This window comes from Phycodurus eques, chromosome 14, assembly GCF_024500275.1.
Source record: "Phycodurus eques isolate BA_2022a chromosome 14, UOR_Pequ_1.1, whole genome shotgun sequence".
Lineage (NCBI taxonomy): Eukaryota > Metazoa > Chordata > Actinopteri > Syngnathiformes > Syngnathidae > Phycodurus > Phycodurus eques.
In genome coordinates, this window is record NC_084538.1 from 23,561,694 (window position 1) to 23,578,506 (window position 16,813).

Below are 16,813 nucleotides of genomic sequence, written 5' to 3' on the forward strand. Positions count from 1 at the left end.
AATATACTCACTATTTCTCCTCTGGACATGCCCAAACCATCGAAGTCTGCTCTCTCTAACTTTGTCTCCAAAACATCGAACCTTGGCTGTCCCTCTCTGATGAGCTCATTTCTAATTTTATCCAACCTGGTCACTCCGAGAGCGAACCTCAAAATTTTCATTTCCGCCACCTCTAGCTCTGCTTCCTGTTGTCTCTTCAGTGCCACTGTCGCTAATCCGTACATCATGGCTGGACTCACCACTGTTTTATAAACTTTGCCCTTCATCCTAGCAGAGACTCTTCTGTCAAATAACACACCTGACAGCTTCCTCCACCCGTTCCAACCTGCTTGGACCCGTTTCTTCACTACCTGACCACACTCACCATTGCTCTGGACGGTTGACCCCAAGTATTTAAAGTCCTCCACCCTTGCTATCTCTTCTCCCTGTAGCCTCACTCTCCCCCCAGCATCCCTCTCATTCATGCACATATATTCTGTTTTACTTCGGCTAATCTTCCTTCCTCTGCTTTCCAGTGCATGCCTCCATCTTTCCAACTGTTCCTCCACCTGCTCCCTGCTTTCACTGCAGATCACAATGTCATCTGCAAACATCATGGTCCACGGGGATTCCAGTCTAACCTCATCTGTCAGCCTATCCATCACCACTGCAAACAGGAAGGGGCTCAGGGCTGATCCATGATGCAGTCGCACCTCCACCTTAAATTCGTCTGTCACAACTATAGCACACCTCACTACTGTTCTGCTGCCCTCGTACATGTCCTGTATTATTCTAACATACTTCTCTGCCACTCCAGACTTCCGCATGCAGTACCACAGTTCCTCTCTGGGTACTCTGTCATCGGCTTTCTCCAGATCTACAAAGACACAATGTACCTCCTTCTGACCTTCTCTGTACTTTTCCAATAACATCCTCAAGTCAAGTCATGCATCTGTGGTACTCTTTCTAGGCATGAAACCATACTGTTGCTCGCAAATACTCACTTCTGTCCACAGTTTAGCCTCCACTACTCTTTCCCATAACTTAATTGTGTGGCTCATCAACTTTGTTCCTCTATAGTTCCCACAGCTCTGCACATCACCTTTGTTCTTAAAAATGGGCACCAGTACACTTTTCCTCCATTCCTCAGGCATCTTCTCACGCACTAGTATTCTATTGAACAAGCTGGTCAAAAACTCCACAGCCACCTCTCCTAGATACTTCCATACCTCCACAGGAATGTCATCAGGACCAACTGCCTTTCCATTTCCACAATTGCCTCTTCTACTCTCCCTTCTCTCTCATTTTCCTCATTCATCAACTCCTCGAAGTATTCTTTCCATCTAGCTAGCACACTGCTGACACCAGTCAACATATTTCCATCTCTATCCTTAATCAATCATCAGGATCAACTTCCTTTCCATTTTTCATCCTCTTTAATGCCTTTCTATCTTCCCCCTTACTAATCATTGCCACTTCCTGGTCCACCACACTTTTCTCCTCTACTCTTCCTTCTCTCTCATTTTCTTCATTCATCAACTCCTCAAAGTATTGTTTCCATCAATCTAGCAAACTACTGGCACCAGTCAACATATTTCCATCTCTATCCTTAATCACCCTAACCTGCTGCACATCCTTCCCATCTCTATCCCTCTGTCTGGCCAGCCTGTATAGATCCTTTTCTCCTTCTTTAGTGTCCAACCTGCCATACATGTCATCATATGCCTCTTGTTTGGCCTTTGCCACCTCTACCTTTGCCCTGTGTCGCATCTCAATGTATTCCTTTCGCCTCTCCTCGGTCCTCTCAGTGTCCCACTTCTTATTTCCTGTAATGTGAGGTTCCACCACCAAGTCTCCTTCTCTCCTTTCCTGCCAGAAGATACTCCTGCCTGCCTCTCTGATCACTTTGGCTGCAGTGGTCCAGTCTTCTGGAAGCTCCTCCCGTCCACTGAGAGCCTGTCTCACCTCTTCCCGAAAAGCTGCACAACACTCGTCCTGTCTCAGCTTCCACCAGATGGTTCTCTTCTCTGCTTTTGTCTTCCTAATCTTCCTCCCCACCACCAGAGTCATCTTATACACCACCATCCTATGCTGTCTAGCCACACTCTCCCCTACCACTACCTTACAGTCAGTGACCTCCTTCAGAGTGCATTGTCTGCACAAGATATAATTCACCTGCATGCTTCTACCTCCGCTCTTGTAGGTCACCCTATGTTCGTGCCTCTTCTGGAAAAAAGTGTTCACAACAGCAATTTGCATCCTTGTTGCAAAGTCTACAACCATCTATCCCTCCAAGTTACTTTCCTGGATGCCGTACTTACCCGTCACGTCTTCATCACCCCTATTATCTTCACCAACATGTCCATTACAATCTGCACCAATTACGACTCTCTCTCTGTCTGGGATGCTCAGAACTACTTCGTCTAGCTCCTTCCCGAATTTCTCTTTCACCTCTTGGTCACATCCTACCTGTGGGGCATAGCCACTCATCACATTACACATAACACCCTCAATTTCAAGTTTCAGCCTCATCACTCGATCTAGCCCACTGTTATACTTCACTAAATAACGAAAACAGTGAGGAAGTGGACCAATGAAGCAAAGATAGAACTTCAAAGCTGTTTAGACTACACAGACTTGAACATCTTTGAAATTCAACTGGCAGCCTGGAAGAATATACGGACAGTTCCATCCTATATCAGTTTCTGTGAATAAGTGTGTGTCCCAACAAAGTCCTTTCACACGTTCAATAACAAGCCGTGGTTCACTGTCAAACTTAAGCAACTTTGCCAGGCTAAAGAGGTTGCCTATCGAAGTGGAGATATAGCTCTGTATAATTGCGTTAGAAACCAGCTGACTCAAGAAATCAACATCGCAAAGAGAAATTATGCAGTCAAGCTAGAAAAAGAGTTTACAGTTAACGACTCTAAATCAGTCTGGCGTGGATTACAATCACTAACCAATTACAAGCGACCATCCCCCCAAGATGAGAACAAGAAAGGACTAGCTGACAACTTGAACACCTTCTCTTGCAGATTTGAAAAGGACACTTTCACAACCCCCACCCACCCAGCTGCACCACCAACCACCATCACACCTCTGACTCCCCATGCTGCATTGACCATCCACGAGCAGGATGTGAGACGTATCAAACAACAAAAGATCAACAAACCGGCAGGCCCCGACCTTGTGTCCCCATCCTGCCTCAAAGTCTGTGTGGACCAGCTCGCTCCAGTCTTCACACAGATCTTCAACAGATCTCTGGAACTGTGTGAGGTACCATTGCTTCAAACACTCCACCATCATCCCACTCCCAAAGAAACATGCAATCTCGGGTCTGTATGACTACAGCACTGTTGCCCTGACATCTGTGGTCATGAAGTCCTTTGATCGCCTCGTACTGGACCACCTCGAGAGCGTCACAGGTCCCCTGCTGGACCAACTGCAGTTTGCCTGCTGAGCAAACAGGTCTGTGGACGACACAGTCAACATGGGACTGCACTTCATCCGAGAACACCTTGACGGCGCGGCGACCTACCCGAGGATCCTGTTTGTGGACTTCAGCTCTGCGTTCAACACCATCATCCCTGAACTCCTCTCCTCCAAACTTCTCCAGCTCAGCGTCTCGCCTGCCATCTGGCAGTGGATTTACAGCAGGAGACAGCAGGTGAGGCTGGGGGACACTACCTCATCTACATGCACCACCATCACCGGGCCGCCCCAAGGTTGTGTCCGCCCTCCGCTGCTCTTCTCTCTCTACACAAACGACTGCACCTCAACGCACCCACCTGTTAAACTCCTGAAGTTTGCAAATGACACCACATTCATCGGTCTCATCAAACACGATGAAGAGTCTGTGTATCGACAGGAAGTGGAGCGGCTGGAGCTGTGGTGCAGCCGACACATCCTGGAGCTGAACAAGCTCAAGACTGTAGAGATGATCCTGGACTAAATGGAGGCATCCTGCGCCACAACTGCCGCTCACGCTGTCCAGCTGCCCTTTGTCAACCATCGAGACCTTCCAGTTCCTGTGAATTATAGTCTCTCAGGACCTGAATTGGGAGACCAATATCAACTCCATCCTAACCCTAACCCTAACCCTAAAAGATCACTTCCCCCCTTAAATCCGGCACCACAAACAAGTGGTTGTCAGGACAACCTTCTGGAACCTCAGCACCTTTCATGGGAGCCGTCACCTTGTCCTCTATTCCCCAAGTAAGGGCCGAAACAAAACATGAATATGGTAATATGGATTTGGGGTCATGGTTCGAATTATCAATGTCAAAAATCCGAGATAAGGCGTCAGGCTTACCGTTCTTTGAGCCTGGGCGACAGGAGAGTACAAATTTGAACCTGCTGAAGAATAAGTACCACCTCACTTGTCGAAAGTTTAACCTCTTGGCAGATCTCAAATATTTCAGGTTCTTATGGTCTGTCCAGGCGGCACGGTGGAAGACTGGTTAGAGCGTCAGCCTCACAGTTCTGAGGACCTGGGTTCAATCCCCGGCCCCGCCTGTGTGGAGTTTGCATGTTCTCCCCGTGCCTGCGTGGGTTTTCTCCGTGCACTCCGGTTTCCTCCCACATCCCAAAAGCATGCATGAATTGGAGACTCTAAATTGCCCGTAGGCACGACTGTGAGTGCGAATGGTTGTTTGTTCCTATGTGCTCTGCGATTGGCTGGCAACCAGTTCAGGGTGTACCCCGCCTCCTGCTCGATGACAGCAGGGATAGGCTCCAGCATGCCCGCGACCCTAGTGAGGAGAAGTGGCTCAGAAAATGGATGGATGGATGGATGGTCTGTCCATACCTGAAACGGGTGTTGAGCTCCCTCCAACCAATGTCTCCATTCTTCCAGTGCCACTTTAATAGCAAGTAATTCTCGATCACCTATAGAATAATGTCTTTCCGAATTTGAATTTTTTTATTTTTTTATTTTTTTATTTTTTTCATTTTTTCATTTTTTATTTTTTTTTAAATTTAATTTATTTGTTTTTTTAAAGAAAAGCACATGGGTTAAATTTTCCTTCTTTGGGATCCCTATGTGAGAGGCATCTACCTCGACTATGAATTGGTGTTGGCGATCTGGAAGTCTGAGAACAGGGGCGGAGGTGAAGCTCTTCGTGAGCTTCTGAAAGGCCTTTCCACAGTCTGTGGACCAAAAAAAAGGTTTTCTGAGAGGAGGTCATTTCGTAGAGTGGAGCTGCGATGGTATTATCTTCTTTTCCTTTCGGCTTGTCCCGTGTCATCTTTTTCCATGTCTCCCACATCCTCCTCTCTAACACCAACTGCCCTCTTGTCTTCCCTACATTTATCAACCTTCACTTTCGTCTTCCTCAAGCTCTCTTGCCTGGCAGCTCCATCCTCATCACCCTTCTACCAATATACCCACTATCTCTCCTCTGGTTGCATCCAAACCATCGAAGTCTGTTCTCTCACACTTTGTCTCCAAAACATCTAACCTTGGGCATCCCTTTGATGAGCTCATTTCTGATTTTATCCAAGCTGGTCACTCCTAGAGAGAACCTCAATATCTTCATTTCCGCCACCTCCAGCTCTTCTTCCTGTTGTCTCTTCAGTGCCACTGTCTCTAATCCATACATCATGGCTGGTCTCACCACTGTTTTATAAACCTTTCCCTTCATCCTAGCAGAGACTCTGTCACATAACACACCTGACACCCTCTGCCACCCGTTCCAACCTGCTTGGTCTCGTTTCTTCACTTCCTTACCACACTCACCGTTGCTCTGGACTGTTGACTCCAAGTATTTAAAGTCCTCCACCCTCACTATCTCTTCTCCTTGTAGCCTCACTCTTCCCCATCCACCCGTCTCATTCATGCACGTATATTCTGTCTTACTTTGGCTAATCTTCATTCCTCTCCTTTCCAGTGCATGCCTCCAGCTTTCTCACTGTTCCTCCACTTGCTCCCTGCTTTCATTGCAGATCACAATGTCATGAGTGAACATCATGGTCCACAGGGACTACAGTCTAACTTCATCTGTCAGCCTATCCATCACCACTGCAAACAGGAAGGGGGTTAGGGCTGATCCCTGATGCAGTCCCACCTCCACCTTAAACTCCTCTGTCACACGTACAGCACACCTCACCACTGTTCTGCTGCCCTCATACATGTCCTGTATTATTCCAACATACTTCTCTGCCACTCCAGACTTCCGCATGGGCTTTCTCTAGATCTACAAAGACACAATGTAGGTCCTTCTGACCTTCTCTGTACTTCTCCATCAACACCCTCAAGGCAAATAATGCATCTTTGGTACTCTTTCTCGGCTTGAAACCATACTGTTGCTCTCAAATACTCACTTCTTTCCTGAGTATAGCCTCTTTCCCATAACTTCATTGTGTGGCTCATCACCTTTATTCCTCTATAGTTCCCATAGCTCTGCACATCACCTTTGTTCTTAAAAATGGGAACCAGCACACCTTTCCTCCATTCCTCAGGCATCCTCTCAGCCGCTATAATTCTCTTGAACAAGCTGGTCAAAAACTCCAAAGCCACCTCTCCTCGACTACCCATAGGTATATCATCAGGACCAACTGCCTTTCCATTTTTTCATCGTCTTCATTGCCTTTCTAACTTCCCGCTTACTAATCATTGCTACTTCCTGGTCTACCACACTTTCCTTTTCTACTCTACTTTCGCTCTGATTTTCCTCTTTCATCAACTCCTTAAAGTATTCTTTCCATCTACCCAGCAGACTGCTGGCACCTGTCAACACGTTTCCATCTCTATTCTTAATGGCGCTAACCTGCTGCACATCCTTCCCATCTCTATCCCTCTGTCTGGCCAACCTGTACAGATCTTTTTCTCTTTCTTTAGTGACAAACCTGGCATACATGTCATCATAAGCCTCTTGTTTGGGCTTTACCACCTCTACCTTCGCCCTACGTCGCATCTCAGTGTATTTCTTCCTCCTCTCCTCAGTCCTTTCAGAGTTCCACTTCTTAGCTAACCTCTTTCCATTTATGATTTCCTGTATTTTGAGGTTCAACCACTGAGTCTCATTCTCCATTTTCCTACCAGAAGATACACCAAGTACTCTCCTGCCTGTTTCTCTGATCACCTTGGCTATAGTGGTCCAGTCTTCTGGAAGCTCCTCCTGTCCACCAAAAGCCTGTCTCACCTCTTCCCGAAAAGCCGCACGACACTCTTCCTTTCTCAGCTTCCCACACATGGTTCGCTGCTCTGCTTTTGTCTTCTTAATCTTCCTCCCCACCGCCAGAGACATCTTACACATCACCATCCTATGCTGTCTAGTCACACTCTCCCCTACCACTACTTTACACTCAGGAACCACCTTCAGATTACATCGTCAGCACAAGATGTTATCCACCTGCATGCTTCTACCTCCGCTCTTGTAGGTCACCCTATGTTCCTGCCTCTTCTGGAAGAAAGTATTCACGACAGCCATTTCCATCCTTTTTGCAAAGTCTACCTCGAGGGACAGAGGGTGCACTGTCCCTCGAGGTTCATTTCCTAGATGCCGAACTTCTTCATCACTTCTTCATCACCCCTGTTTCCCTCAACATGTCCATTAAAATCTGCACCAATCACGACTCTCTCTCTGTCTGGGATGCTGAGAACTACTTCGTCCAACTCCTTCTAGAATTTCTCTTTCACCTCTAGGTCACATCCTACCTGTGGGGCATAGCCACTAATCACATTATACATAACACCCTGAATTTCAAGTTTGAGCCTCATCACTCGATCTGATACTATTTTCGCCCCCAAGACATTCTGAGCTAACTCTTCCTTTTAAAGCACCCCTACTCCATAGTCAAATAATTTGAACCCTGCACCTAAACTTCTAGCCTTACTGCCTTTCCATGTGGTCTCATGGACACACAATATATCAACCTTTCTCCTAATCATCATGTCAACCAACTCCCGAGCTTTTCCTGTCATAGTCCCCACATTCAGTTCTGGGCTCTGTGCTTTCCTCTTCTATTTCTGCCAAATAACCCGCTTTCCACCTCTCCTTCGTCTTCGAACCACAGTAGCTGAATCTCCACCGGCGCCCTGTTGGTTAATGGTGCCGGTGGCGGACGCTGTTAACTCGGGCCACGACCGATCTGGTATGGAATTATTTGGATGAACGCTCATATTTGTTTGGCAAAGTTTTAAGCCAAATGCTCTTCCTGACGCAACCATCTGCATTTATCCGGGCTTGGGACTGGCCTACAGTTTGCACCGAATTGTGCCCCCCCATAGGGCTGCATTTGCGATCGTACTATAATTTCTAATACGTTTTCTATAGAAGTTTGCAAACCCCAGAAACCTCTGAACCTCTTTGCGTGATTTGGGTGTGGCCCAATGAGCTACGGCAGAGATCTTCCCTGGATCCATCCTGATCTCCCCCTCAGCCAGAACATCGCCCAAAAATGACACCATGGGCTTATGAAACTCACACTTCTCTGCCTTGACGTACAGCTGGGCGGTGTAGCACCTGCCGGACATGCCGAGTGTGGCTCTCGTCATCAGTGGAGTAAATCAAGATGTCATTTAGGTAGACAAATACAAAGGAGTTGAGCATTTCCCTTAAAACATCATTCACAAGATTCTGGAATCCAGCATCATTCACAAGATTCTGGAATACAGCAGGGGCATTTGTCAACTCAAATGGCATGACCAGGTATTCATAATGACCCGTGGGAGTGTTAAATGCAGTTTTCCATTCATCCCCCTCCCTGACGGGTACCAAATGGTAAGCATTGCGTAAGTCAAGTTTAATGAAAATTTTAGCCCCCTCAAGCAGTTCGAAAGAAGTGGACATTAAAGGGAGAGGGTAGCGATTCTTAATTGTCACCTTATTCAAACCTCTTGAGGCAATGCAAGGACACAGGGTCTTGTCCTTCTTCTGGGTGAAGAAAAATCTTGATCCGGCGGGTGAAGAGGAGGGTCGGATGATTCCTGCTTCCAGTGATTCCTGAATGTATTCCTCCATCGCCTGTCTTTTGTGGAAAGAAAAAACAGTCTACCCCGTGGCGGGGTGGTTACAGGCAATAAGTCGATGGCACAATCATAGGGACGATGAGGAGTTCCAGTCACTCTCCGCAGCCAAGGTTTGAAAATCAATTGCGTAATCAGACAACTTGCACCTGCCTTGTCTCAGCTGAATTAGCGCTCTAGCTGCTTCTTTCCCCGACAATGTATGCTGGAAAATTTATTCCAGTGCCCGAGTAAAGCTATCGAGTGAGGCACAGGTGAGAGAGCGGCGGCTCCATTCAGCTGTAGCCTGAGCCTCTGGTCGGCCGCACAGGTAAGAAATACTGGGCGCTACTTTAGAGCGATCAGTGGGGAAAGCGAAAGCATTTAACTCAAAATGCACATTGCGTTAAAAATCGCTTAATATTCCCCGATTCACCTGAAAACCTCTGGGGCCAAGATAACTGTGGAAGGCTGGAAAGTCATGACCGGAGGTGGCGTTTCGGCAACCAAACCGGGAAGTGGTTCAGGAGCAGCGTTTGGCGCAGCCGCAGTAGGATTCAGACCCTCCAGCCTCTCTCTTAACATCTTCACCTGTCAATCTAGAGTGAACATAATCGAGTCTTGTCTCTTAACCAGCTCCGTGAATCCCGAGCAGAGACTGGCCAGTCTCTCCTCTTGTTGAGCTAGCTTTTGTCCCTGATTCCTCAGAGCAGCTCGTACAACATCTGTATCTGCTTTGTCCATATCTGGCCAGAACGTACTGACACGGTTCCTGACACAGATAGGACACATAGGCCAAGACACAGTCAGTAAGAGGCAAATTTAGGCTGTTTATTACGGGCAGGGTTTGGCATACAGGTAGTCAATCCAACCAGGCAACAGTATCCAAAAGACGTGAGGCAAGGACGACGTTCAAAAAACGAGCACGGTCATACACAAGGTCAAAACATGGATAGGAATGCTGGATATGAAAACTTACTAGGTGCGATGTTCTGGCAACTAAAAGAGTGGAAACCCAGGGCTTAAATATCATTCTACGAACCCAAATTAGAAACACCTGAAGTGACACGTGGCAAAGGAAGCAAAACTAGAACTAATACAAACAGAATGTGACTCGTGGAGCAAGGCTGTAGAGCGTTGGACGGACCCAACGCCGGTCCGCCGCCAGTCCACGAGCCCACTAGCGGCTAATACGTATTAGCCTAGCTGCTAGTCGCGGGCCACTTCAAACTGGAGTTGTCATCAGCTTACTGTGTGAGCTGTGAGCGGTTCACCTTAACAGAGACAGTAGCCCAAATAACACACAACACTTCAGGGAAGATGCAATTTTCGGGATGTAGGCAGAGCTTGATGGCACGATGCACAATGTAGCTGTACTAGAAATTGGCCAAGCTAATGTTACTAGGTAACTCGTAATTCTGATGAATAGCCATAGACTAACAAGCGAGTAATATAGTGGGGGAGAGCATCATGACAGAAAGTAGATTCCCCAGTCCACTGTATTCACGGGCCGTGTTTTTAGCCCAACAAATCTGCCCAACTGAGATGGTGAAAAAGCATTTTAAGCTACAGTATATCTCAACAATTCAATACTGAATTGTTCTTAGTCTTACCTTAATGTATTTAGATACAAAATGACTTGGGTTCATCTTTAATACAGGAAGTTCTCGATTTATGAACGAGTTACGTTCCTATGCTGGCGACGTAACCCGAATGTTTGCGTAAGTCGAAATTTACGTCGAAATACTTCTGTTACGGGTATTGTGACAGCAAGCTCAGTGTGTGTGGGCGTGTGGGCGTGTGTGTCGATGTGTGAGTGAGACAGGACTGTGCAGGCATCATCCAGCGGGACTGTGAAGGAGGAAGGAGTGCGCGCAGGTGCGAGTGTGTACAGTGGCAAGTGTAGTGACGGCGACCGGGGAAGAGTAGCGATTAGTGGAGGACCCGTTGACGTTGAATGTGCAGATGAGCTAATAAATCCATTAAAGCAGCAAATCGGTGCTTCGTGCCTTTATTGTTGCCGCCACCCAGCTCAGCTGTGCAATGAGAGAAGGGAGTTAACCCCGAGGAGGACAACCTCGGCCCTGGAGAAGGCGTCTCCCCTGCGTCTCCCGACCACGGTCAGGTGACTGTAGCAGGAAAGGTTAACACTTCGTATAAAGAAACTAAAATACATTAAAATAAAAAATAATAAGATGCTGTACTTACCATTACTGCTGAGTGTGGAAAAAAGGAGGGAGAAAAAGGCAAAGATACTCCCAGCGCACAAACACAGACAAGCACTATGCAGTAGCTAAGCAGAAACACTATGGTGCTGGGGACAAAATGGCGGACGAGGCACGGGCGTCGTAAAGTCGAAACATCCTAGGTCAAGTACGTTGTAACTTGAGGACTGGCGAACCCAGCATCCGTGGGACTCCCTTTTGAAGTCTCAGGCAGAAATCATACACTTAGCGTCGGCATGGCAAAGCAAATGTCTGTGTCTTGTTGAAGATAGTTTATTGTGTTAATCCGTTTAGAGTCTGCGTGAGACTTCGGAGTTACAGTCTACCTCGGCGGGGAGTGGCGGTACTGCGAGGCTGGGGTGCCAGGTGGCATCTTTTGCGTGGCATGTCCACTAAATATCCCCCCTTCGGTGGCTGGATCCGGCTTGATGGCGGATGTATGCAACGTCTCGTTGAAAGATGGCACAGGTTGGCAGGAACTCACACACAACAAGGCAGTTACAAAAGTACAACCTTAGTGCATATCACCCCCCTTATGGCTACAACAGTTGTTCATGGGAACTTCCAAAATAAGGTCAGCCTATATGTGTATATGGGTCAGGATTGATGTGTGTGGATGGATGTGTGTAGGTGTGGCTATTGGGATAGCAGGGAGAGTAGAAATACGGGGCATTGGGCGTAGCTAAAACTAAGAGCGAGCATTACCTAGATGTAGAGTTCTCAGTAAAAATCACACACACAAAAAAAAAAAGAACTCAACGCGGCTCTACGGGTGAGAAAGAAAGAGAAATAAAATATAGCTAGTTCCAACTTGGGACGTAGGGGGCACAGCGGTCGGGAGTAGAACCCGACAAATCAATCTAGGAGAGGGAATGTTCCAAGTAGAGGTTCTAATCTTGGGGAGAGCTGAATCCTAGTCTGGATTCAAAAGGGGGTAGTGCGGTCCGGGGGCCAATTTATGTCAAGGAGGACCTCCTCCCCTGTCTGTATGGGATTAGGTTCGGGTTCAGTCGTTCTTTTCCTACGGAAAATTTTGGATCGCGCACCTGAGCACTGGTTCAGAAGACCTTGCAAGTTCTGAGTCTTTCGGTCGAGCAGGTAGGCGATGCAGAAGGTCATGCACTAACCGAGACTGACCAGGGCAATTAAAATGTTATCTGCTGAGAACCAGGAATGCATGAGCGGGAGCTCGGGTGTTCTTTCCTCAGTGCTAATAGCGTGTAAGGTGTTGTCAATGTGGGTGATGTCAATCGCCTGAACTCCTTCAAACTGAATCTGTGTAAGCGTCCCAGGATCAACTTCCAATTTGTACTGTCTGAAAAAGTTAGAAATCTAAATTTCGCTCTCATAATTCTCGGTTGGCAGGTGGTAGAAGGCGACGTCCTCAATATGCAAAATGGCGTCTTTGGGGACGTTGAGCCACATGGTTTGATATGGCCGGGCGAGTCTCGTCGTGGTGGTCATAACTCAACGTTGCGCTTAGGGCTGGTGTGCTGACTAGCCACTTGGACCCAACAATTTCCGTGTGAATAGTATTAACTTGGTAGCGAGCTGTAGCTTCTGCTCTAAACCACGACCCATCCTTCATGGGCTTCAGGCCACAAATCCCATCCGCTATGTCTCGGATGAACGGCTAACTGGGACACAGGTAATGGATGTCTTTGGTGAGGATCCACATGTGCAAATTTGGCGGCAGATACAGATCAGGGTTTTTATCGTGATAGGCAACTACCGCGGGAGTATTGATTCGGACGTATGTGTCGCTTTGCCAACATTAATTACGTCTTTTAGGCGATAGATGTTGCAGGAGTCGATAATTGGAAGAGTAACAAGGAAGCCTACTTCTCGGAACTCAGGGTTGGCATACAGGACAGTGGAATTTCTGAGAGAAAAACCCAAGTGGGCTTGGACAGGGCCAATGGGGCTTGCCAGAGCTTTAGACAGGATGCTTTCGATAAAGCTCAGGGGAACCAAATACGGAGGGATTCTACCCATTGTTAAGTGGTCTATGGATGAAGAGATTTCACGTAGCATGTCATTCATCAATGTGGTAACAATCTGTGTGTGAGCATAATCCGTTTGGTGAATTGTTCTAATTGCTGGACCATGTGAGTGGTGTCGAAGGCGGCATGGTGGATAGCCTTGCGAGACCACGTGGCTCCGGCGCAGCTGGTTTTGGTGGACGTCCCGACAGTACTAAGGATAGACGCGTCACCGGTGGGGGTGCTGCGGATACCTGTTATTTCGGTTGTTATGTTTTTGCGCGTTCAGTTTCACCAGTGTCTCGGTCTGGCGTCTGCGTTGGCGGACATGGTGCGGTCCTTGGCGTGGCAAGGATGCTGTCACCGAGGTTGGACGTGCTTGACCGGTCCGGTCTCAGTGTGTGGACCATCCTCAGTTTTGTGCATGATGCATCGTGGGTGGAGTCTTGTGTGACCCCTCCCCCGTTTGCACCGTGAGGCCACGAATGGCAGTGAAGTGCGCTTCACGGAGGCGCAATAACCAAAGTCCACGATAATGCGAATGCGCAGGTGCAAAGTTAAGCAGAAACCGAAGTCAAGCTTGCGCAGCGCGCAGGAAGCAAGAAGAGAAGGAGCGCCGGTCATGGCGAGCCACAGAAAGATCAAAAGAAAGGCAGGCAACTTCGCCATCACGAACAATGTGGAATAGAAGAGGAAGGCTGGGAACCAGCACAGAAGGAGGCTCACATCACCAGTGGATGCTGCAGGTGACCAAAAAGAGCCGGGGCCCAGGCGTGGCCTGAGGGAGAGGTGGGTGGGTAGGGTTGGTAAAACGGCATGGAGGTGTACTTTGCAAGTTCCAGAGAACAAGTGCACAGGGAGTCTGAGGTCCCTAAGGAGAGACAAAACTCACATGTCCTGTGCTGTTGAAGCCATGCATGTGTGAAAGTCCTGGAAGAAGCAAGATGACTTCGCGGCCCTCAACAGAGTGGGCCAGCTCTGTAGAGAAGTCACTATGAAGCTCAGCGTGATGGCTGAAAATGCAGTCCATTGTTTAGGGACCGGGTCCACAAATTGCTTTTCAAAGGGCACAATTTTGGTATTTATTAGGGGGTCGACTAGTCTCAAAAGGCAAGATTAAGTCCAGTGTCACAGGAGCGACCCCTGCCGGGCCTGTTTGGTATCGCAGGTGCAGTACCCCCTTTTGTAAGATCGTCAACCGGTTGCGGTTGTATTTGATGGGTCGGAGTGGCTGTTAGGCTGCAGTCTAGTGAGTCTTTAGCGAATGATGCGGCGTGTTTCCCGCAAATGCTGTTGTTTTTCATCTGAACTTAAGGCCTCAGCACGCGCTAGGATCTGCTGTACGTGTGTTTCAACGTCGGGATAAGGGAGCAGGCGACTATTGCACGGTGTCACCGGTGCAGGCTAGTTTGTTCGCGATGGGTTTGAGGGAGTGGGTGAAGTCGCGGGAGACCCACTTTCGGGTGCAGCTGGGATTGTACTGAGCGTATGGATCACCAGGTGTCGGTCTGTTGCCAGGTCCACTCTGATGATGTCATCACCCTCAGTAGGACCCACTGGAACGAGAGCAATGTATCGCGAAGGAACAGTGAGTTGGACTTCACTAGAGCTAGACAATTGGAAGAGGTCTAGCGGAAGGTGACCAATCATGAGGACCGCGATATTGAAGTCGTGGTAGTCGGAGCAGATCAAGAGGCCAAGCCTAGTGGATCTGGGGATGTGAATGTCGTTCCGTGTGTGGGTGTGAATCAGCAGCACGGTTGTTCGGGAAGCGTCTTGGAGGGGTGTGGCATGCAGGGACAAACCCAGGTCATTAAACTCCGGTGAAGACTGAAAGAACGCATGCGTACCGGGTTACGGCTTGGTTACCGCGCGCGACCAGTTCTCTGTCGGTTTAGCGGTGGCGAGGTGGCTACAGGGGACTCGGCGATGTCGTCAATGGGGGTGTCGTTACTTGAAGGAGTGCGGCATGACAGGTCGCCATCCTCCGAGTGGTCCCACCCCAGGCCCTGGCCTGAGGACAGTAATCGATTAGTGCCTCAAACCGGCAGAGCAGGTCAGGTCTTGGCCAATAAGCAGGGGGACGGTTTCAATTGTTTCATTAGACCGGGTGGACTAATGTCATGGGGCCAATTGTCCAATTGAGCATAGTTACAGGGTTTAGCTCAGTATAAGTCACTGAAAATGCACCGGTAGTTAGTGCGCAGCGTTGCAGTTGAAGGTCACGGCCACTGGCTTGTAGCAATGTCAGAAGTTGATTGAACACAGCATGGGACATACCAGTGATCTCTGCTACGGGGTCAATCAGAGCTTCTTGGACAAGTTCATGCTCAAGCGTAACCGGTAAATAGAACTTTCGGGACGTACCTTTAGCGGTTCGTTCACCCAAAAGGTGTCGGAATGGCAGAATGTTATTTAGTAGCGTGATGTCACACGAGTCAGGGGCCTCGCCTGAGTCTAGTCGGATGATTAGGACGGCACGAGAGAGGTTTAGGGATTGGTCGTCACGAAGTGGTCCGCTAAGGTTATGGCGAGTTGAGGTCACAGAAGAGTCGGCCGGGGTCACGGATGCACTTGGCAGGTCATTAGGGGAACAACGGAGGTTACCTGGTTGACTTATTGCGTCCTCTGTGGCCCTGTTCGACTCAGTCAGGCCTAGTCATAATGATGGGTCCCACTTTATGTCTTTGGACAGGCTGCGGAGCACCAAGTAATTCTTCTGCCACAGCACTAAATTCCCTTTGAGAGCTGTTGGTTCGGGAGCCCTAAGGTACTGTCTGTCGTCCGTAGTAGCAGAAGGGAATCGTTTAAAGTGGAATCTGAGGTCGCCAAGGTACGTGGCTGTGTTGTGTGACCCGTTTGGCTTAGGTTCAAACCTCGGAATGTTGCGCGCCACTTTCCTACCACCTTTGGAAACACAGAGGGGCTGGACTGCCTTTTGACGTTATTTTTCCATTCTAGGATTATTTTGTGGTTTAAAACCAGTGGAATAAAATATGAATTATTGGATTTAAGATAACGAGACCATTTTCCCACCCTACATTGTTCCACGCTCATTCTCTTTCATACCTGTAATGAATGTTTCAAATGTTATGTGGTGTGGAGAACATTACTATTTTCATGTGACATTTGTGGCCTGCGGTGAGACATTCCATCTGGTTCAGTTAACAGATTTGACGTTAGACATTCAAGTTTGCAGCAATACAATCACCCGTGGCATTCATGTAAAGTTCTTAAAATATTGACTCCCAGTCGAGTCACAGAGTGTCTTATGAACCCTTGTCTGCAGTGTCGTTCCGTCGCCCACGGGTGTCACTGTTGCCTGTTCCAACTCCCAATGGCAGCTCACAGCAGGGTGGAGGCGTCGCTGTGTGTCCAATCCTTCAACTGGCAGGGAGTTAATTAACTTAGCGTTCGGGGGCAAACCCAATATCCATGGGTCTCCCCTTTGAAGTCTCAGACAGACGTGATTCACTTCGCATCGGTATGGCAAAGCAAATGTCTGTGTCTTGTTGAAGATAGTTTATTGTGTTAATCCGTTTGAGTCTGCGTGTGACTCTGGAGTAACAGGCTACCTTGGCAGGGAGCGGTGGTAGTGCGAGGCCAGGGTGCCGGGTGGCATCTTTTGCGTGGTATGTCCGCTACACCACTAAACAAAGCCATAATTTTAGTACAAAAAT

The 16,813-nt window shown here is 48.2% G+C and overlaps 1 protein-coding gene across 3 annotated transcripts in view; it reads left to right on the forward strand.

Moving 5' to 3' along the window:
- gabrb1 (gamma-aminobutyric acid type A receptor subunit beta1) overlaps nt 1–16,813 on the forward strand; it is a 106,962-nt gene that overhangs the window by 25,607 nt on the left and 64,542 nt on the right. The gene's annotated exons all lie outside the window — the stretch shown is intronic.